Source organism: Armigeres subalbatus, chromosome 2 (genome assembly GCF_024139115.2).
Source record: "Armigeres subalbatus isolate Guangzhou_Male chromosome 2, GZ_Asu_2, whole genome shotgun sequence".
NCBI lineage: Eukaryota > Metazoa > Arthropoda > Insecta > Diptera > Culicidae > Armigeres > Armigeres subalbatus.
Window position 1 is genome coordinate 419,715,089 of NC_085140.1, and position 20,986 is coordinate 419,736,074.

At 38.6% G+C, this 20,986-nt stretch overlaps 1 pseudogene; it reads right to left on the minus strand.

Annotated features, from left to right (window-relative positions):
* The window catches only part of LOC134210310 (uncharacterized), a 204,800-nt pseudogene extending 191,190 nt beyond the window's left edge, over positions 1-13,610 (minus strand).
* Between the last annotated feature and the right edge of the window lie 7,376 nt (positions 13,611-20,986).

Genomic DNA, 20,986 nt, shown 5'->3' on the forward strand with positions numbered 1-20,986 from the left:
TTCAAGTTTGCATCAAATTAGTATGGAAATTTATTTTCCATTATACTTAATGACGCTTCCCATCAAGCGCATGTTAAAGAAAACCTACATAGCTAAAGGAATACTCAACAGCTTTCACTCAGTGAAACCGCATTTCAATTAATCGTTCCAGTAATTATAATCAAATTAAATCTATACCGCGATTTTCTGCAGCTATGTAAACTCATCAACGGGCAATATTGCTGCTCGTGGCGCGAAATAGCACACACAAATTCAGGCTACTATGTTGCACTGCACATTTCAGTGATGCCCTCAAAGAAGTTTAACGATCATGACTAAAGATTCGCAACTGTCTTAAAATCGATTACTAATTATTGACGATTAATCAACATGCGTTTTCGTTGGGTGATTGCTGTTGAGTATCCTTTATATGTAGTTGATTTTCAGATCATTAACAGTATAATGAGAAAATAAATTCCCCATACTAGACATGCAAACTTTCGCTAAATCGTTTCCAAATGAGCTCAAACTTTCAGAGGACACTCAAACTATGGAAAAATCAGATGAGCACTATGAAAAATCGATTTTGAACCACCTATGGATATATTTTTTTTGACGATTTATTTAATTGATTGTTGGAAAAACAAAGTAAAATCCTATTAATGACTAATATCCTCGACTGTATTGTAATTCAGTGGCCATAAGAAATTGTTTACGCGAAGAATTTTTTTTGGGTTGAAATACAAATAGGGCGCATACCTTAGTGGAGGTAGCACCAATAGTGGAGGTAGTGGGGTTTTAATGGGATTTATCATAATTATAAACTGCACGATGGTTTCAGTTGATGCGTTGTGCTTTAAATATCATGTTAAATGTAACTTATCCTAAGATTTTGCTTGAAAAACTATTGAAAACAATGATTTTTCTTAATAAAATTGACTCCCTTGCACCTATAGTGGTAACTGTACCAATAGTGGCGAGTCTCATAAGAAATCAATGAATAGCACCACTATAGGAACCAAAATTAATTTTTACCGCCACTAAAGAAACAGTGTACCCATAGTGGTGCAAGCAATATTTGGTAATTGTTGATGTTATATGACATCTATCATTTTTGTTAGCAAATTTATTAGTTTATCTATTGGCTAAGATATTAAAGCTGTAAATTTCCCATAATTATCAATTTAAAAAAAAATCTTTTGTTGGTCTACTAATACCTCCACTATTGGTACCGTTACCCTATAAATGATTATGTTTTTCTGAAAAGTACGTTCAACACCAAAAAACAAATTATAAGGCCGATACAAATATTTGAAAACAATTAGGTATGTCTCCCTCCCCTCGGTTTGTTTTGCCCAAAAATTATTTTTTGAGATGGCAACAACAAAAAATTCGGGCAATTTTGTGGATTTTCAAAACTAACAAATCCGAGGAGTTTTATTCCGTTTTAATATTTATTTTTTATTATCCCCACCCCCTAGACCTTTCGTAAACTAGTAGGACATAATTTAAATTTAACATTTGTAACGGCCTAATTTCATTTCTTCAACATTTTCTACGTGCGGCGTCTCCCCCTGAGGTGTGGCGTCTCACCCGGATTTGCCTTTTTTATTTGAATATTAATAGTACAGTGAAATTTTATGTATTTGTTTTGCGAATGATTTCTACACAAAATGTAGTGGGATCCCTAAACTATCAAAAGCAATATAAAGAGAAAGTCGAGTCAAGTACGAGACACTGAAGACGACCTTACAGTTGATGTCGAAATACGTATATGTAAAAGTATTACGAAGTGGTGGAATTAAATGGAATTGTGCTAAACTCGTCTTATCCCAAGTAACATTTTTAGTTTTATAACGCTCTTGAAGACCATTATTTACTCTACAAGAGTGCCTTAAAACCAATGCCAAAATGTTACTGTGGATGACAGCAATAAAAAGAGTTTCAATTTAACGTTTTGTTTTGGAGAAATGTCGATTTTTAAAAAGGTGTGGCATCTCACCCGGATTTACCCTAAGCCATTTCTCGATGGGTGTTAATAGCGGTACCTCAATCTAAAAAAGCCTCACATTAAGTTTGAGAATTATCTGAATAAAAATCTCATCTCTTCTCAATGAGACCACCGGGATCACGCGGTGTGGATATTCTTGCGATTATGACGTCCCGCATAGAACGCTTCATTCTCGTAATCGGGTCTCGCTTCGTGTGGGCAGTGCACGTTGATAATGCTATAGTTGAAGAAACGGCCTTTTATTCTCAGCTTACACATCCTTGCGTTGATTGGCTACCACCCAATCACACGTTGACGCATCTTTCCTAGAACTATGAAACCGGTTCCCAGCTCGTTGGTGGTGCCACAACTTTGGTAGAAGGTAGCCCCTCGATGCCCGCTTTTCCACACTTTCTGTCCTGTTCAGCAGATTTCCTGCAGCGCTACGACGTCGAAGTTGCAGGGATGTAATTTATCGTAGATTATCCTGTCGCAACCTGCGAAGCCTAGCGACTTACAGTTCCATGTTCCAAGCTTCCAATCGTGATTCTGTATTCGTCGCCTAGGCCGTGCCGATTAAATCGAGTCGTATTATCTTCTATGTCGTTCGTAATGGTTGTTTTTAAAGGCGGCTTATTGGACCTGGGTAAACTTCCTGTCTCGTCGGGGGGCTGTCGTGTCAGGTTTGTTTAGCGTCCCACCGTCCAACACCAGGACTTGAGTCTTCTCTTGGGACAATCAACATGTAACAAATAAATTAAAATAACGCACGTTCTCTTCTGGTGCCCTGAGAGAGACGGCTAGGTGGTGCCCACTACGGGAAATGACGAGATGAGATTATCTCATATGGTCCATCTGCCAAATCCCCCAAATATATTTTTATTACGAATTGTGCATTTTGTCTACAGCAATTACTTTGCTGTATTCATAGCGGAGCTTTTGTGTAGAATTCTAATCTTATATGGGCATCTCGAATCAATTAATGCAATTTGGCATCAACGATTCGATGGCTGTGTCTGGAACAAACTTGGGTCAAATCACTTTTAGGCTTTAGCCTACTTTTAGGCTTTCCTCTAAAGTCCAGACACTGAATCAACAAATAAAACAAATTTTATCTAATACCAATGATACCTAAATTCAATCGATCATTAACAACTATTCAAACAAGATAAACCCAACCGTAACACGTGTATTATGAATTGTAACGAAAAAAGCACACAAGAAAGGTCAAAATTGCACTTTAGGGATATAGATTCAGTTATTTCCATTAATTCACATTATTTAAATGCATTGCAGTAGCCTTTGAAAAATGAATGAAAAAAACAATGTTTTGTTAATAACTTCAGAACGCAGACCAAATTTTCAATGACGAAAAATTAGGAAGAATTCCGCGTCGTATGTAACCAAATCGGATAAGGCAAAGTACAAAAAAGTGTGTCTCACATTTATTTTGTACACACACACATACATACAGACATCGCCTCAATTCGTCGAGCTGAGTTGATCAGTATATAATATCAGTATTTGGAGTGATCATATAGCCTTTAGTATACTTAGTATACGAGAAAGGTGAAAATAATTTAAGGAAGATTTCCAAATAAACAAGATTTTACTGTAGAGTCGTGGGTTCGAGTTCCATCGAAAGGAAAGTGGTTACCTCCAATACATTTTTCAAATAATTAACTTCCACATAATGTACATATTCACATATAAGTATAATGCTAAACTTGATTGTAAATTAAAGTCCTAGTCAGATGGTTTAATCCCCGGAAATATGCAATTAACTTTGATTTGATTTGAGAGTGATGTTATATTAGAAATGAACCGTTTGTTTGAGAAACTGCATATGTGACATTTTTGGCCAAAATTAAACTCTCATATATTCTGAATTCTTTCTCGTCCAAAATACAGGGATGCCCAAAATAACTGGGGTAGGCAAATTTAGGGTATAATTAGATGTGTTGTAACTATGTTACAACGATTTTGACAATTCAGGGAGGCCTGATTTAGAAATTTGTGGGCTACGACTGTCGAGTCAAATACTAGACACTGAAGACGGCCTCACAGTTGAGGTCGAAGTACGTGTCTGTAAAGATAATAAAACGTAGTGGAATTAAATGGAAAAAGTATAATACGATCTTTTATTCTCATAAACTACATATAAGGAGATTAGTTACCATTAAGTATTATGCTAAACTAATATAAAACAATTTGCTAGCGTAAAAACGTTCTAAATAATTGTGACAATCATTCCTCATCGCGATAGCAATTACCCCGCACAGCACATTTTAATCTGATCTGCCTCCCCATCTGTCTACACACATTGCATTGGAAGTTTAATAAATGAATGATTTATTTATACAGCTTTTTATCTCACTCTCGCATATCTACATATTTGGCGCTCTTCTTTTTCACACAACAGTAACCTCTCCCACAAAACCCTGATCACCACCACCCCCACCCTCTGTCTAGTCGACAATTTCGAAATTCGCCCGCTGCTGCTGGCTATATTGGCTGGCTGCAATTTAGCGCGATCATTACGATTTACACGAATCTTGATTTTATTGATTTTCTCAGAAACTGGAAACACCTCACCGCCTCCGACCCTTGATGGCCCGCACCGACCAGAGCGCCCAACTTCGTCGACTGAACAAAGCAGGCGTTCTCAAAGTTGAATAGATTGAAACTTGAAACTTGAAACTGATATGAAAATGCAGCTTTGTGGTGCGAAATCATTTTTATGCGCAACGCAAAATCATTTTTAAATTTACATACACTGGGGTCGCTTTTAACGCGGATTTTTGGATTAGCGCGGTTTTTGCGATTTAGGTGCGTTGATTATTTACGCGATTTCTAAATAACTAAAAAAGCGCCTAATAACAGCAAAAAAGCCGATTCCGAAGAAGTCGTTTTAAACGGCTTTTAAGGTTTATCATGCGGATTTTTGGATTTACTATGGTTTCAAATGTTTAGAATTCAGATCTGATAATAGACTGTTGATTAAATGATTGAAGTCGTTTATGTTTAATTTTTTCGTGCCATACTTAATAATGAAGAAAAACAGACGATCCAAAACAGTACGAACAAGTTTGCTTTTCGTATGCTGATTTCTTTAGCAATGCAATAATGACGAGAATTAATATAATTATTCATTTTCAAATAGGGGAAAAATAGGTGAAATCGACACCTTAAGCTAATTTACAGCTTCCCAATCTATGAAGCAATTTACCGCAATCTAGCAATCTAGAATTTTCATACAAGCATACTTTGTAACTTTATGCATAAGTCCATGAGGTCTCACGACAATGTTTCTTGATAAAATTTGATTTCTGATGAAAACGAGAACAGTCTATTTTCAAGTCGAACCTGAGGGCGGGTTTCACCCTATGAAGGTGAAAACCGACACATCAAATCGGGATGGAATCGAACATCAAAACAATTTCATATCAGAAAAAAATATGTTAAGCTCTTTTTAGTGGAATGTATTCAACCGTCTAAGACGAGTTAAGTAACCTCCATTTAATTCCACCAATTATTTCGATATCTTTGCAGATACGTATTTCGACCACAACTGTGTGGTCGTCTTCAGTGTCTCGTACTTGACTCGACTTCAGTTACAATAATATGAAACAAATCAAATACCTTCTCATTATTTTGTTTTTCGATGATGAATACTGGAGCTATGAGAAGAAGTCCAGGAACAATAACCCTACATTTGATCGCGAAGAACGAAGAAATTTATTTACACAGGATTCTGTTTTTACACGATTTTTTTTCGCTCGTGTTTTTGATCGTGTGACTTCAATTTACCACCAAAATCTTTGCAACATGTTTCAAAAAAATCCTGAATAAATCAAAGAAAAATCACATGATAATTAATATGCGTTAAACATTCAGGATGAGTGCAAAATTGAGAAAATGTAAATCGTGTAAAAACAGAATCCAGTGTATATTGAATAATAACCTTTTTAATATGTCATAAGACGAGTTTAGTACTATTTAATTTATTTCGCCACGTTATAAACATTACAGATACGCCGTCTTCAATGATACGCAGATACGCCAATCTTCAATAGTACTTGACTTTTTAAAATCCTACCAATGTTCAATACTTGGCAACTTGGAACTCACACGATCATTTGTTCATCAATATACTAAGTATTTTTTTTAGTATTTTCCGTTCTTATTGGGGTCACTATAGAGGGGCCCTCCTTAGCCATGTGGTAAGACGCGCGGCTACAAAGCAAGACCATGCTGAGGGTGGCTGGGTTCGATTCCCGGTGCCGGTTTAGACAATTTTCGGATTGGAAATTCTCTCGACTTCCCTGGGCATAAAAGTATCATGATATACGAATGCAAAAATGGTAACCTGGCTTAGAACCCTCGCAGTTAATAACTGTGGAAGTGCTCAATGAACACTAAGCTGCGAGGCGGCTCTGTCCCAGTGTGGGGATGTAATGCCAATAAGAAGAAGAAGAAGATAGAGGAATTTGATTTCGTGTAGACAACTTAAACGACATGGCGTAGGGATGGGTAGCAAGTCTTCGAGTCTTTGCTGATGAAATTACTGATAAACTTTTTAAACAACATCCATATAAATTTACGTCTGTACTTTTTTTGACAAATATAAAAAAATACAAATTTCAATAAAAAATTAATAAACGTCAAAGGAAATCAAAGTGCTTCAAAAATAATCTCAGGAGGATCTTGAAATTTCTGAAAAAAAATTACTGAAATTGTGTAAAAATTTATGGAGTCATATCTTCTTGATGTAAAAAAAGTTTTTAAAATATTAGTTTGGTAATTAGTAGAATAATTGTAAGTGGTTTGAACAAGTGTTACGGTTGATTGTATTTTGTTCCAATAACTATTCATATTCGATTGAGTCTGTGTCATCTGTGTTAGATTGCGTCAGTTCTGATAGTTGATTCTGTGGCTGGATTCAAGAAGAAAACCTTTTTTTAATTTCTTTCTTTATTTGGTAGGCACTCTGTATTACTTAACCCCTACTGTACCGATATCTACTGTGGTATTCTACAGCCAGAATCCACACAGAACCTATTTTTAGATTTTTCCTTTATGCATTGTTGTTTTCGTTGCTGGTTCAATTCACCGTGTGTCCATTGTGTCCATTTGTCCGTGTCGTTAATCCAATAATCATTGCATTGTTAGGTTGCCATTTATCCGGGAACGTTGGAGGAGGCCACTGAAATTCGATTTTCAAATTCCCGGTTTTTTCCCGCTTTTCCCGGTATTTTTTGTCAAATTTTCCCGGTTTTAATTTAACTTAAAAAAATCAGGGTAATAGTTTTCTTACCTTTATACTTAAATTATTAATTAACTAATAAGAACAAAGATTTAACCCGAAGACAATCTTCGTTTCCGACCAAAATAATGATTCAGTTTTCTAAAAAAGATTTAAACACATTTTAGGCAATCAAAACATTCGATTCGTAATTTATTCAATTTTACTTTTTTAATTTCTAGAATTAATGTCTAGAAAGTAAATCTTGGATTTTTTTATTGGAAACTTTGAACGTTCCCATTCAATATTAGTATATTGAAATGTTCTAAGCTATGGAACCTTTTCATTATTCCCCGTGTAACAAATTAGAAAACTATCTTAGAGTATCTTTTTCACCATCATACCCTTCTATTAGATTAGGTCAGTTGTGGAAAAATACTAAACTATGAAGAGCTCGGTGATCTAGTGACTACCGCTTCGCCTTATAAGCAGGTGGTCGTAGGTTCAATTCCAGACTCGTCCCTTTCCTACTTTGTATTTCTATCTTAGTTATTTCTGTGTTTTACGTTCTACCAAAACGATTCCTACTGTTAAATTCTTCCACACTAACAATTCCAAAACCTCCTGTGGTACCTATGAGAGGTCGTAGAGTACTCTGCATCTTTCTTAAGTAGGTGTCCAACTAGCCATCCTTCCTCCTCCTCAGCATTCACAAGGACGTGGCTAGGACAGATCTCGTCTATTGGAGAGTGCATTGCTTTCATCTAAGAGATGAACGCACATTAAGAAAATAGCTTTGACTAGTGTGCTGAGGTGAAAATATTGCAACAAATTTTAAACTAGCCTAGATATTAGCAAAAGAGAGCGTAATGAAAGAGAGTCTCTCATTTGGACGACGTTTTCAAAAATCACGCGAGAAATATTTCCATTTATATCAACTTCATTAAAAACTTTGAAAAATTTTGAATGTAAGTTGTCCAAAATTTATTTTTTCCCGGTTCATGTTCTGAATTCCCGGTTTTTCCCGCTTTTTTTCCCGGTGACTTCAATTTCCCGTCTTTTTCCCGCTTTTCCCGTTTTTCCCGGTTCGGTGGCCACCCCGACTGCCTTCTAGAAGAACAATTTGTCAGGCGTCATCAGGCAGTCGTAACGGTGAGGGCTTTCCCCAATACGCCACCGCATAGACTGCGAATCCGGCGACCGACGTGGGTTTTTGGGGAAGGGTCTGGGATTCGATCCCATTACCATTCGCTCGTATGGCGAAGGACGATTTGATATTATGGCATTTTTTTTTTTTATTTCTTTATTAAGGGTTTTTTAATTCTAGATTAAGTTCAACACCGCAATATTACGGCAAGAATCGATTTGATTGCTTAGTGTGTGATTCATTTGATTTTTTGTGAGAATCATTTGTAATCCAAATGAAATTGTAGGATCAACAGAGTAAGTAAGCTTAGTGTAGCAAAGAATCTGATTATAGGACAATTTGTCAAGATTGGCATCTGATTATAGGACAATTATCTCATTGGCATTCATACAACTTTTGATAGGATTCGCTGCTGTTTATGAGGTTTTAGAATAAATTTGGTTTTGATATTTGTCGCTTAGGGTTAAGTTTAAAAATGTCTACTTGCTCTCTAGTCAATGTTTTTCATCACTAGGTGACGGTTCTCCGATTCATGAAAGTGTTGCGCTATTGAATAAGGTTGTATTACGGTTTTAAGATTTTTCATGAATCTGGGAATCGATGCATGAGAAATTTGGTGCCTTGGTGGAAATTATGTTACGGTTGGTTTTATTTATTTTTGTTAAAATAGTTATTAATACTCGATTGAGTCTGTGTCATCTGTATTGGATTTGGATTGCGCTAGTTTTGTTAGGGGCTATCCATAAACCACGTAGACTCTTGAGGGGGAGGGAGGGGTTTCGAAAAAGTCTACGTTAGTCTACGAAGGGGGACGGGGGGGTATACCAAAAGTCCACGTAGACTTTTTTTATAGCAATTTATGCAACAGCTTTGTGGGAAGTTCACTAGTTTGAATTTTAAAGTTTTTATTGCTGAACTACGGCTTAAAACTATCATAGATTTCACCTGGAAATTCTTCTTTGTTGAGCAGGAAAATTCTATATAAAAACTTTCGATTTTTTATTTAATTCCACTCGGATTTTATTGCAAATTCTACTAGAATATCTTATGTTTTTCGGCAGGAGCTTCTATGGAAACGATAGGTGATTATTCAGAATTTTCACGGGAAATATGTCGTACTTAAACGAAAAATTCTTTGGAATTTACAAAGGAAGCATTTTGGAATATCAAAGAAAAGGTCAGTTGAATTTCCAAAAGAAATTCTTTAAAACTTGTAAAGGGAATTCTTCGAAATTTCCGCGAGTAACCCTTCAGAATTTCAATTGGAGATTTTCTAGGAAGTCCCTGGGAAACTTTTCCTAATTTCGGTAATTCTTTGGAGTTTTTGTGAGGAATTCTATAGACATATAAGCGAAACTCTTCGGAATGTCCATGGGAAATTATTAGAAAATTTACGGCAATTTTTTCGGGAGTTCTAATGCAAATTCTTTGGAATTATTGATGGAAAATCTTTGGCATGGCTATAGAAATTTTTGAAAATTTCAACGAGAAATTATTTGAATTTCCCACCAAAAACTCTTTGAGTTTCCACAAATAAAATATTTGCAATTTTTGTAAGAAAGTCTTTATAATTTCCACGAAAATTTATTCAAATTTTTTACGAGGAATTCACCAAAATTTCAAATGAAAATTCTTGAATTGAATGAAATTATCTTTATTTACGAGATTAGGCGAAAATTCTTCATAATTTCCATCGAAAATTATTCGGAAAAATCTTTGGAATGTGGAATTTGCTCCAAATTTGAAACAGAAATTCAAAAATATCGTAGGAAATTCTAAAATTCCACGGGAAATATTTCGAAATGTTCGTTTAAACTTAAAATTACCTCGGAAAATAAATTGAAATTTTCACTGAAAATTTTAGAAAGAAACTCTTGGGATTTCAACGGATGTTGCATGGAATTTTCAAGAAAAGCATCGAAATTTTTACGGACAGTTCTTTGGAGTATTATCGGGAAACTTTAAAGGTTATCAATCAGGAAATTCTGGTGGTGGCGCAAACCTCTATGAGGAATCGAGTTCAACAGAAATTAAATTGGCTTTGAGATTCGGTTTCAGGAGCTATGGACTATTTTGTTATGTTTAATTTTGTTATGTTTCAAATTCGAATTTTATTGTAAACACTGAAATGGATTTGAATAGCTGAATTTTCAAAACATGGTTGAACTCCATATTTTTAAAATCGCATGTGATATTTTGTAAAATTTAGAAAAGTCTACGTAGACTTCAAAGGGGGTGGGGAGGGGTTTCAGAAAAGTCTACGAAAGTCTACCAGGGGGGACGGGGGGGGTTTGAAAATGTGAAATTTCGGTCTACGTGGTTTGTGGACAGCCCCTTAGTTGATTCTGCGTGCGGAATCAAGAAGAATGCCTTAATTTAGGCAATAAAATGTTAAGTAGTGAATTGCTCCAGACACAGACATCGAATCGTTTATGCCAAATGGCACTAATTGATTCGATGTGCCCTAACAGGATAAGAATCCTATACAAAAGCTCAGCTATGAATACAGCAAACTAATTGCTGTAGACAAAATGCGCAATACGTAATGAAAATGTATTTGCGGGATTTGGCCGATGGACCGAAATCTCACATGAAACCTAGTCATATCCCATACTAGGCATCACCTTTCCGTCTCTCTCAGGGCACCAAGAACATGCATTATGTTAATTTGTTAACTGTTTGTTAACTGTTTCGTGTTGATTGCGGATCTTTAGGTTTGTATGAAAAACTGCCGCCTAACGTGAGGCCCGATAGAATAGCTTGTTACACAAGGTCCAATCTAAACAAATAGCCTCACCTAGGACTAAAGCCTTACTGTCACTACATTCAAGTTTTGATTAAGACAAGTCGAAAGAAGGAAATCTCAAGATGAGCGAATCAGATTTTGATTGCACTTTGGATTTTGAACCGGCAGCAGAAGCAACTTCAGCCAGTCCCTCCCGGAGAAATAAAAAGCTGTACGAAAGGTGAAATCAAGAAATTTGACGAATGGCAAATACGAAGTAATATTTAAGAAATGGACAAAAAGTGCTTGTTGGTACATTTTATCAAAGAGATGTCCAAGTACAAGCCATCAACTAAATGGAGCAACTACTCCATGTTAGAAACTACAATCAACATGAATATGGGTATTAAAATTTCAAATTTCAAAAACCTAATACATAGCCCTATTGAAACGGAAATCAGATGGTTTCTCCCCCAAAAAAATAACATTTTTTTACAAAAAAACAAATATTCAAATTTCTAGAAGAAGTCGAGGGCGAAACGTATCTTGGTTAAAGGTAATTTACGTTTAAAAAAACCAACGTTCATGACTGAATCATCCTGCAGATTGTGATGATTGTTGGTGTATACGAGGTATGACGTCGCGACAATTATCACCCAACGACATAAAATATTTAGGGACAACTTATCTGCTCAAAGCTGCACTTAGTCCGGCTTAGGTAACACATACGGTTTTTCGTTGCATATCGTACAGGAAGGTGTACAAAACAAGTTATTGGGATTAACACGATTGCAAAAATGTCGCAAAGAATCGCAGCATGTTTAAAACTACGTTCACCAGAAGAATACAACGGACATTGTTGTCGTCGGTCAACAACCTCTCTTCTTGCAGATTCAGGAGTACACATTTCTGTTTTGAAGATACATGGATGATGGAAGTCTACTACTGCATCACTGCCTCCAGATTATTTTGTAGTGCCACTATCTTCTTCCATTGCATCAACTTTAAGATCATCTCCAAATCAAGTACCATGAATAATAAAATGTAGTATTAGTATTATTATAGAACTAAATGTGTTCCTTTAAAAAAACAGAAAGAAATTAGACAAGAGCCTCTGTGGACAAAATTACTGCTGAATAGTACACAGCAAAGCCTTAAAAAATCCTCAAATGGGTTGCATAATGTAACATATTTAAAAGTAAGCAAAAGTATTACTCGAACACGTTAAAAAAATCAGGTGTTATGATCCGAAATTGCTAAAAATAATTTTAGGACCTAAAATCAGTAAAATCGATGCGCATTAGAGTTTTACTTTTGGGTTTTGTGTTTTATGCTAACGTAAAAACAACACGACACTAATAAAACGCAAAGCGAGGCAAAACAAAACACGTATCGTTTTACACTATTCAACTAAGATTTTCTTTTTTTTAATTACATTTTAAGTCGACCGGTTTCGATGTTGCCCATCATTAGGACTATGTTCATGCTGATTGACGGTATTCTTAAATGAAATAGATTACCTATTTAAGTGAAGGCTCAACAAGCATTTCCCACATTCAAAAAAAGCTCTAAATTTACTAGCCTATAAATTATTAATAGATATCACTGTTTGTGATTAGATTTTATTCCTCTGAAAATGTCCGATCCTAGATTATTGTAAAAACTTTCCTTAACCTGATGTATGGTGTATAACCGACAGGTTGACGTATTAATAATAATTTACAAATTAAATACTTCAAAATATGAACACAAGCTGAACCACAGAGAACCATGCTTTGAGAAACACTGAAATAGAGGGAGGGAGAAAGAGCAATTTACGCGAATCCAATAAAAAAACAGCCTATGCTTCAGCCTGCGCTGACCAGCTTATAGCGACCCAAGTTGGAGACAAAGACTCAACATCATTCTCTCGCCACCCATACCTGCCCGTGTTCGTTTGTTCACCAACCGACTGACCGGAGGAAGTTAATGTGTTAAGACAACGACCATCATGGAAACAGCCGTAAGAAGCTCACCTTCAGCTTCAATTGTTCGGCCCTGGAATTTGCGACACTGACTGGACAGCGGCGTCGTTTGATGTTGACGACGTCTGGCTCACACACGAAATCTCATCAATATTCTTCGAATATCCACATCACTGCATTACACTAATTACGACACTAATTTCTTCCCATTACCGGAACTTCCCTCAACAATACCTTTTATAATTTGATGAATACCACTTCACTTGACTGAGTAAAAAGTTTGCGTTTAGTACGACACCACTGAGTATTTTCTTTAAAATCAACAAAAGTCCACTTTCCACGGGTCAAAATGACCGAATTTCACCGCTCCGGTGTTTTCCGGACAATCACACAACTACGGCACCAAGTTTTGGGCTAAAATTTGCTCAAAAATACCGTCAAACTGTTATTTTTCACCGATAATGCTTGGATATCGAGATATTTACAGCCATTTTTATTTTCACATCGCTTGAAATGAATGCGAAGTGAATCCAACACACAGTCGAGTCAGTGGCGGCGACGGCAACGACGACGGGTGACGACGGCACGGCAGCAGCAACAGCAGAGCATCAGCCAGAGAGGCCACGGACGACGCGACGGTAAGCAAGCAGCAAAGCAAAAGGAACACGACGCGCGAAGGCAACAGACAACAAAAACAACAACAGTACGCGGTCAGGCGAGGGGGGGAAGAAGAAAAAGGAGAAAAAAGAACGAGTCTCCCTCGAAACTCGAATCGAGCAATGCTTCTGACGAACGACTGGCTCTCCGCTAGCTGATTGTGCTCTGCTTGTTGGCTGTTGTGTTGCTCCCAGCCATAGGCGATAGCTTTGTCCGTCGTGCGCCTCATCAGCACTAGATCTAGGCCGATACAAAATCAAAAGCCTCCAAAGTTCCGTCGATTCAAATCCACTATTATGTACGGGTGATTGCTGCACGAAACGGAGCAATACTAAATATCATCAGGAATGGTTCCAATCATTTAGTTTGACTCATTTGCCAGCTACTCATTACAGAAGCTGATTTTTGAAATAGGATGTATGGTGAGCATGTAGCACTATTTTTCCTATACGACAGTAGATTCATTTTCCGAATTCCATTGGATACGCAGCTAAACTCAATGATTGAGATATAGGTATTACATTACAATATTATCATTTAGTTTATTAAGTGATATTGGCGATCCCACGCTTCAAATACTTAAGCTACCAGTACACTGTTTGTCATAATGACAAATAATTGTCAAGTCAGCCTGATATCCAGTCGATTTCTAATCGGTTTGATAGATGTCCGGATCAACTTGACAAATATTTGTCATTATGACAAATAGTGTACTGCGGGCTTATTCAGATTACGAGCTTTATTACGAGTTAAGAACCAAGGAAATTGAATGTATGAACATTGACATCAAGTTACCTTCTATCATTTGATTGGGGTCCAGCTAAACCACACCAAGCAGCTTTTTCACTGTCCTGGGATATTTTGCTTGTCGAAAGAACACGGCAATATATTCATATCTTTTTATGTCCCTATTTGGTATAGATAATCCTCAATTATTGAGCTGGGGTATGTTCGATACAGTTTATGTATAATTGAACCGCTATACGCAATTTTTTTGCGTAATATTGGGTGTTTTTCATTGGCACTTAGTGCGAATTGGCAACATGTTCTTGCTCTAACCGCTAGGCTAAAGAGGGTCCCTCAAATTTTCGAATCTGTGACTAAATTATCGAATCTGATAATTGAATAATTTTGAATGATAATATATTATAAAATAAATGAATACGAAAGCAAGATACAGTGTTGACCCGATTTTGTCACTCTCTGTATTTGTCTTCCCCCCGATTTTATCACGTTTTCAACCCGATTTTGTCACCCCAAAGTTTTATTCAACTGTCTAAGACATATTTAGTACTTTTCATTTAATGCCACTACGTTTTGGGGGCAGCAGGGACTATGTTCAAGGGCGTGACGATCCCTCCCCAGCCCATCAGCGAGTTGTGGTGCCTGCCTAGTATGTGGTGGGGTTTGACAGTGGGCTCTGTTAAACTTCTATAAAAAGCTGCAAGTATCCGCAAATAGGCTCCGCATGAGCGACCGTGTGCCGAGAAAGAAGCGTTCTATGCACAGCTGGAGCAGACATACGATGGATGCCCACTGCGGGACGTCAAAATCGTCATCGGCGACATTCCTAGGAAGGGAGGAAATTTATAGACCGGTCATCGGACAACGACAATGCCCATTGGCCAAATATGCATAGACTTTGCAGCCTCCCGCGCAATGGTAGTCCGAAGCACTTTCTTGCCCCGCAAGAATATCCACAAGGCCGCATGGAAATCACCTAATCAAGAAACGGAAAACCGAATTGAACACGTTCTAATCGAAGGTAAATTCTTCTCCGACATCACGAACGTCCGCACTTACCGCAGTGCGAATATTAAATCCGGCCAGTATCTCGTTGCAGAATGTGTGCGCTCAAAACTCTCGACAGTGTACAACACGCGTCGGAGTCATCCGCCGCGGCTAAACATTGGGCGGCAACATGACGGTAGACTACGCGCAGCAGCTGGAAGTGGCACTCCCAACTAGAGCAACTAGGCGCTGCGTTTCTTGAAGATGGCTGGAGAGATATTCAATCCGCCATTGGTAGCACCGCAACCGCTGCACTTGGCACGGTGCCCCGGATCAGAGAAACGACTGGTATGACGGCGAATGTGAGCAGTTAGTTGAGGAGAAGATTGCTGCAACACCGCACGAGGGCGAACGAGGCACGATACAGACGGGCGCGGAACAGACAAAACTCGAATTTTCGGAGGAAAAAGCGCCAGCAGGAAGATCGGGACCTTGAAGAGACTAAGCAACTGTACCGCGCTAATAACGCACGAAAGTTTTATAAGAAGTTAAACCATTCACGTAAGGGCCACGTGCCACACCCCCATATTTTTAAGGACATAAACGGGAACCTTCAGACAAACGAGCGTGAGGTGATCCAAAGGTGGCGGCAGCACTACAAAGAGCATCTGAATAGCGATGTGGCAGGCAACGTTAGCGGTATGGTAATGAACCTAGGAGCACGCGCGCAGGACATGCGACTTCCGGCTCCGAATCTCCAGGAAATCCAGGAGGAGATCGGCTGGCTGAAAAACAACAAAGCCCCTGGAGTTGACCAACTACCAGGAGAGCTGTTTAAATACGGTGGTGAGGCACTGGCTAGAGCGCTGCACTGGGTCGTTACCAAGATTTGGGAGGAGGAAGTTTTGCCGCAGGAGTGGATGGAAGGTGTCTTGCGTCCCATCTACGAAAAGGGCGATAAACTGGATTGTAGCAACTACCGCGCAATCACATTGCTGGTACTCTCCCAAATTTTATGCCGCCGACTAACACCAATTGCAAGACAGTTCGTGGGGCAGTAGCAGGCAGAATTTATGGGTGAACGCTCTACCACGGACCAGGTGTTTGCCGTACGTCAGGTATTGCAGAAATGCTGCGAATACAACGTGCCCACACATCATCTATTTATCGACTTCAAAGCCGCATATGATACACTCGATCGGGATCAGCTATGGCATCTAATGCACGAAAACGGATTTCCGGATAAACCAATACGGTTGATCAAGGCGACGATGGATCGGGTGATGTGCGTAGTTCGAGTTTCAGGGCATTCTCGAGTCCCTTCGAAACGCGCAGGTAATGGTACGGCAAGACGATGGTCTTCGTGTCTGCTATTCAAAATCGCTTTGGAGGGAGTAATACGAAGGGCAGGGATTGACACGAGTGGTACGATTTTCACGAAGTCCGTCCTGTTAATTAATTTCACCGACGACATTGATATTATGGTACCCAACTTTGAGAGGATGGAGGAAGGTTCATCAGACTGAAAAGCGAAGCTAAACGGATTGAGCTAGTCATCAATACGTCGAAGACGAAGTACATGATAGGAAGAGGCTCGAGAGTGGACATTGTGAGCCACCCACCACGAGTTAGTATTGGTGGTGGAAATCGAGGTGGTTGAAGAATTCGGGTACTGGGGGTCACTGGTGACCCCGATAACGATACCAGCAGAGAAATTCGGAGACGCATCACCACAGGAAATCGTACGTACTTTGGACGACGCTCGAGGAGGACCAACGAGCACTGGAAGTGTTCGAAAGGAAAGTGCTGCATATCATCTATGCTGGGTGCGGATGGCGGACGGTAAGTGGAGGAGGCGAATGAACCACGACTTGCATCAGCTGTTGGGAGAACCATCCATGGTTCACACCGCGAAAATCGGAAGACTGCGGTGGACCGGGCACGTAGCACGAATGTCGGCCAGTAATCAGGTAAAAATGGTTCTCGACAACGATCCGACGAGCACAAGAAGGCGAGGTGCACAGCGGGCAAGGTGGATCGATCAGGTGGAGGACGATTTGCGGACCCTCCGCAGACTGCGTGATTGGCGGGCGACGTGCAGCCATAAACCGAGGTGAATGAATAAGACTTTTGTGTACTGCACAGGCCACTCCGGCCTTAGTCTGGTAATAAATAAATAAAGGATGTTCTGATCGGTATTTAAGTTCTGCAATAGGAATATTTGCTAGTAGTGGAGCTGGCATAAACGTGGCATAAATTGTTAAAAAAAGTATACCTACCAAACAGTAATTTTTTCCTTTCTCGTACAACATAGTACCGAAAGGCTATAGAATTATTCGAAAACAACTTTTGATAGAAGGCCCGAGACCCATAGTGTTATATACTGATCGACTCAGTTCGACGAACCGAGGTGATGTATGTACGTACACGAAAAAAAAAGTGTTCATGAATTCGTTCACGGTGAATTTTTTCGGGAACAACAGTCACTGATTCGAGAAGACAGTCACGTTTTCTGGAACGTTCTGGAAAACGTGATTGGTGTTCCCGTATCCATGAAATGAATCACGGTTGTATACGAATTCGGGAACGCTTTTATTGCGTGTGTGTGTACTAATTTTGTGAACACATTTTTTTTAACTTAGCATTACCAAGCAACAAGTTACATTCGACGGGAAATGCAGTTCCATTGTCCCATTGCTATTGAAGGCTCGATCTGACATTGCATTTCGCAATTATTAAAAAATCATTGTTTTTCCCAAAAAAAAATAAAAATTTAAAAAAATCCGTTATTGTGGCAATTAATGTAAAATAATACAAAACATGCGATCTATTCCTCTAAAGTGCTTTTTAGCCTTTCTAATGAAATTATTTTATTACATTTTACGAGAAAGACATCATCGCCGCCAGGTGGATTAATCGGGTTTTTTTTATTGCATTAAAGCAGAGATCTCACATAATCATCACTGAGGAAAGAAATGCACTACGATTCCAGGCTTCAAGACATTCGTTGGATCACCTCCGTAAAATCATAGCGTTAATGCCTGATTTTATGTGACACGGCTCTAAACAACAATAGTCAATGTATGATACCACAACGACAGGATATGTCTTTGATTACCATCTCAGTGTTAATTCGCGACTACGAAGGTAAATTCTTCACGCACAGTCTAACAGTTCCTTGTGGGATTTTACTTGATTCCAAGTCGGTTCTTCAAACATGTCAATCAAATTATATCATAATTTAATACAGAACAAAATTTCTTTACTTTTAGCACCTTTGAAGCAAGTGAAAGTGTCATTGATAATCTAAGTTGTCTCTCACTTGCTCCAATTCACACGTAAGACTGAAATATGTTGAAGCGATAATCCATTAATTTGTTCTGAGCCGAATTCCAATTATCCTCAGTAAAATTTTGAGTACATGAAAGTAGATAAGAGAAAACATCGATAAGCGGTATTTCAAAGATGTTAATCTCACGACGGCCATTCAAAATAGTTCGATATGTGCAGATGAAAGTTAATTAAAGTACCATGCTGTGCCCTTATTCCGTTCACCTAAGACCATGAGCTATGAGAATGAGCATTATGAATTCGTAGTTGCTACTCCGTGATTGACTAGAACTTGCGAAATTGTACAGAGAACACAATAAATGGGGCTTGGGACTAGCTACCCATTCTCAATGTACACGTTTCGGGAGCTCAAATATCTAAAGTCAATAACGGCACCGGCCACGTCCTTACGGTCATATAGGAATGGAAGGATTGTTAGTCCGACTCTCTAGAGATTAGAGACCGAGTATACCTCTGCATCTCCACGATTGTCTTGGGATAGGATATCGTTTTAGTTACAAAGGACAATTTATCTGGATTCACTTCGGTAAGTGATGCGATCTATGGGATGGAAAATAACACTAATTCGCTGTCTCGCCACGAGAAAAATGTTAAATCATGCACGCCCGGTGGCATACGAAAACAAAGGAGAAACGTTTTGGACGACCGAACGAACGCTCAGTACTCTGTACTTACTTGCCCGATAGCTACTGCAAACATTTGGAGATCACACTTGTCTCGACCGGAGCACAGGGCAACACATGCGCATGAGCCAACGAACACGAAATAGATATTTTATTATTCTTCCGACGACTGAAACACGTACTGCACTTACTTACTCGCTTACTGGAGAAACACGACTGGACAAGAAACAAACTTTCACTTTCCGATTTATTTACTCACCAGCGCAAAGCAGAACAAAACTACGGCGACCGGCCGGTCGTTTTGCTTTACTCTCCGTTCACCTAAGACCATGCGCTATGTCTAAAAACTCTAAAAAATAGCCGTTTAGTATTTTGAAGCTGCAATTTTGCTACAAAGCGTCATTTTCTATATACAATTAAAAATAAAATATGTTGGGATGCATTCATAGGCTTGGGGTCCAATAGTGAAAACAAAATTGACCCATTCTGTGGTCCTAATACCAATCATTTGAAATGACATTGTTCCTAATTCAGTTCATTAATGTTCCTAATTCCAATCACACGAAAAACATTTTATTTCTTGGGAGATGCTAATACCAGGCATCATTTTTCTTAAAAATTCATCTTTTCATTCATCAATAATGCAAATAAAAAGCTTAAAATGTTATGAAACTCATATGTGAATATGTACGTTATGTGGAAATATTGATTTGGAAAATGTATTGGAGGTAACCACTTTCCCTTCGATGGGACTCGAACCCATGACCCTACAGTACGCTAGACTAGAGCTTGACGACCGACTGGCAAATAGCTTACACAACCTCACTTGATCAGCACAGTTGCTGATGAAGAATGTGTACAGCCGCCAGACATTCTAAATACTCACGCTTCTCTAATGTGGACGTGTACTATACACATGTGGAAGTATTGGCTTGAGAAATGGATTGCGAGTGATTTGACTATGCGTCCAATTTGGGAATCTCGAGCTCGTTCAGTAGCCGCTAGGTAGCGAAGGCCGACGGAGGTCCTTCGTAGCTTAGTTGATTAAAGCACCAGTCTAGCGTACTGTAGGGTCATGGGTTCGAGTCCCATCGAAGGGAAAGTGGTTACTCCAATACATTTTCCAAATCAATATTTCCACATAACGTACATATTCACATATGAGTTTCATAACATTGTAAATTAACGTCCAAGTCGGGTGGTTTAAACTGGTTTAATCCTCGGAAATAGGCAATTAACTTTGATTGACCTTAAAATGTTATTTTCTTCCAAATTCAAAATACAATGAATGATACTTCCTTAGTTTAGCCAAGTTGGCATTCGAGATATATTCAACATGAATATTGATGCCAGATACCCAGTAGCATGAGCTACCACAGAAAAGAACAGATACGATTTGCTTATCCTTAACGTAATTTTGACTAGAGCCTGAACTGGATACTTTGGCCTTCAATTCTGACCTGAACCTTCCAAAACAATGTCTCTGTTTGTTTGGAATTGTTCGTACCGCTGCTTCATTCAAATGGAATATTCCCTAATTCTACAAAGTATTCACGAATTTTGGTAAAACATAA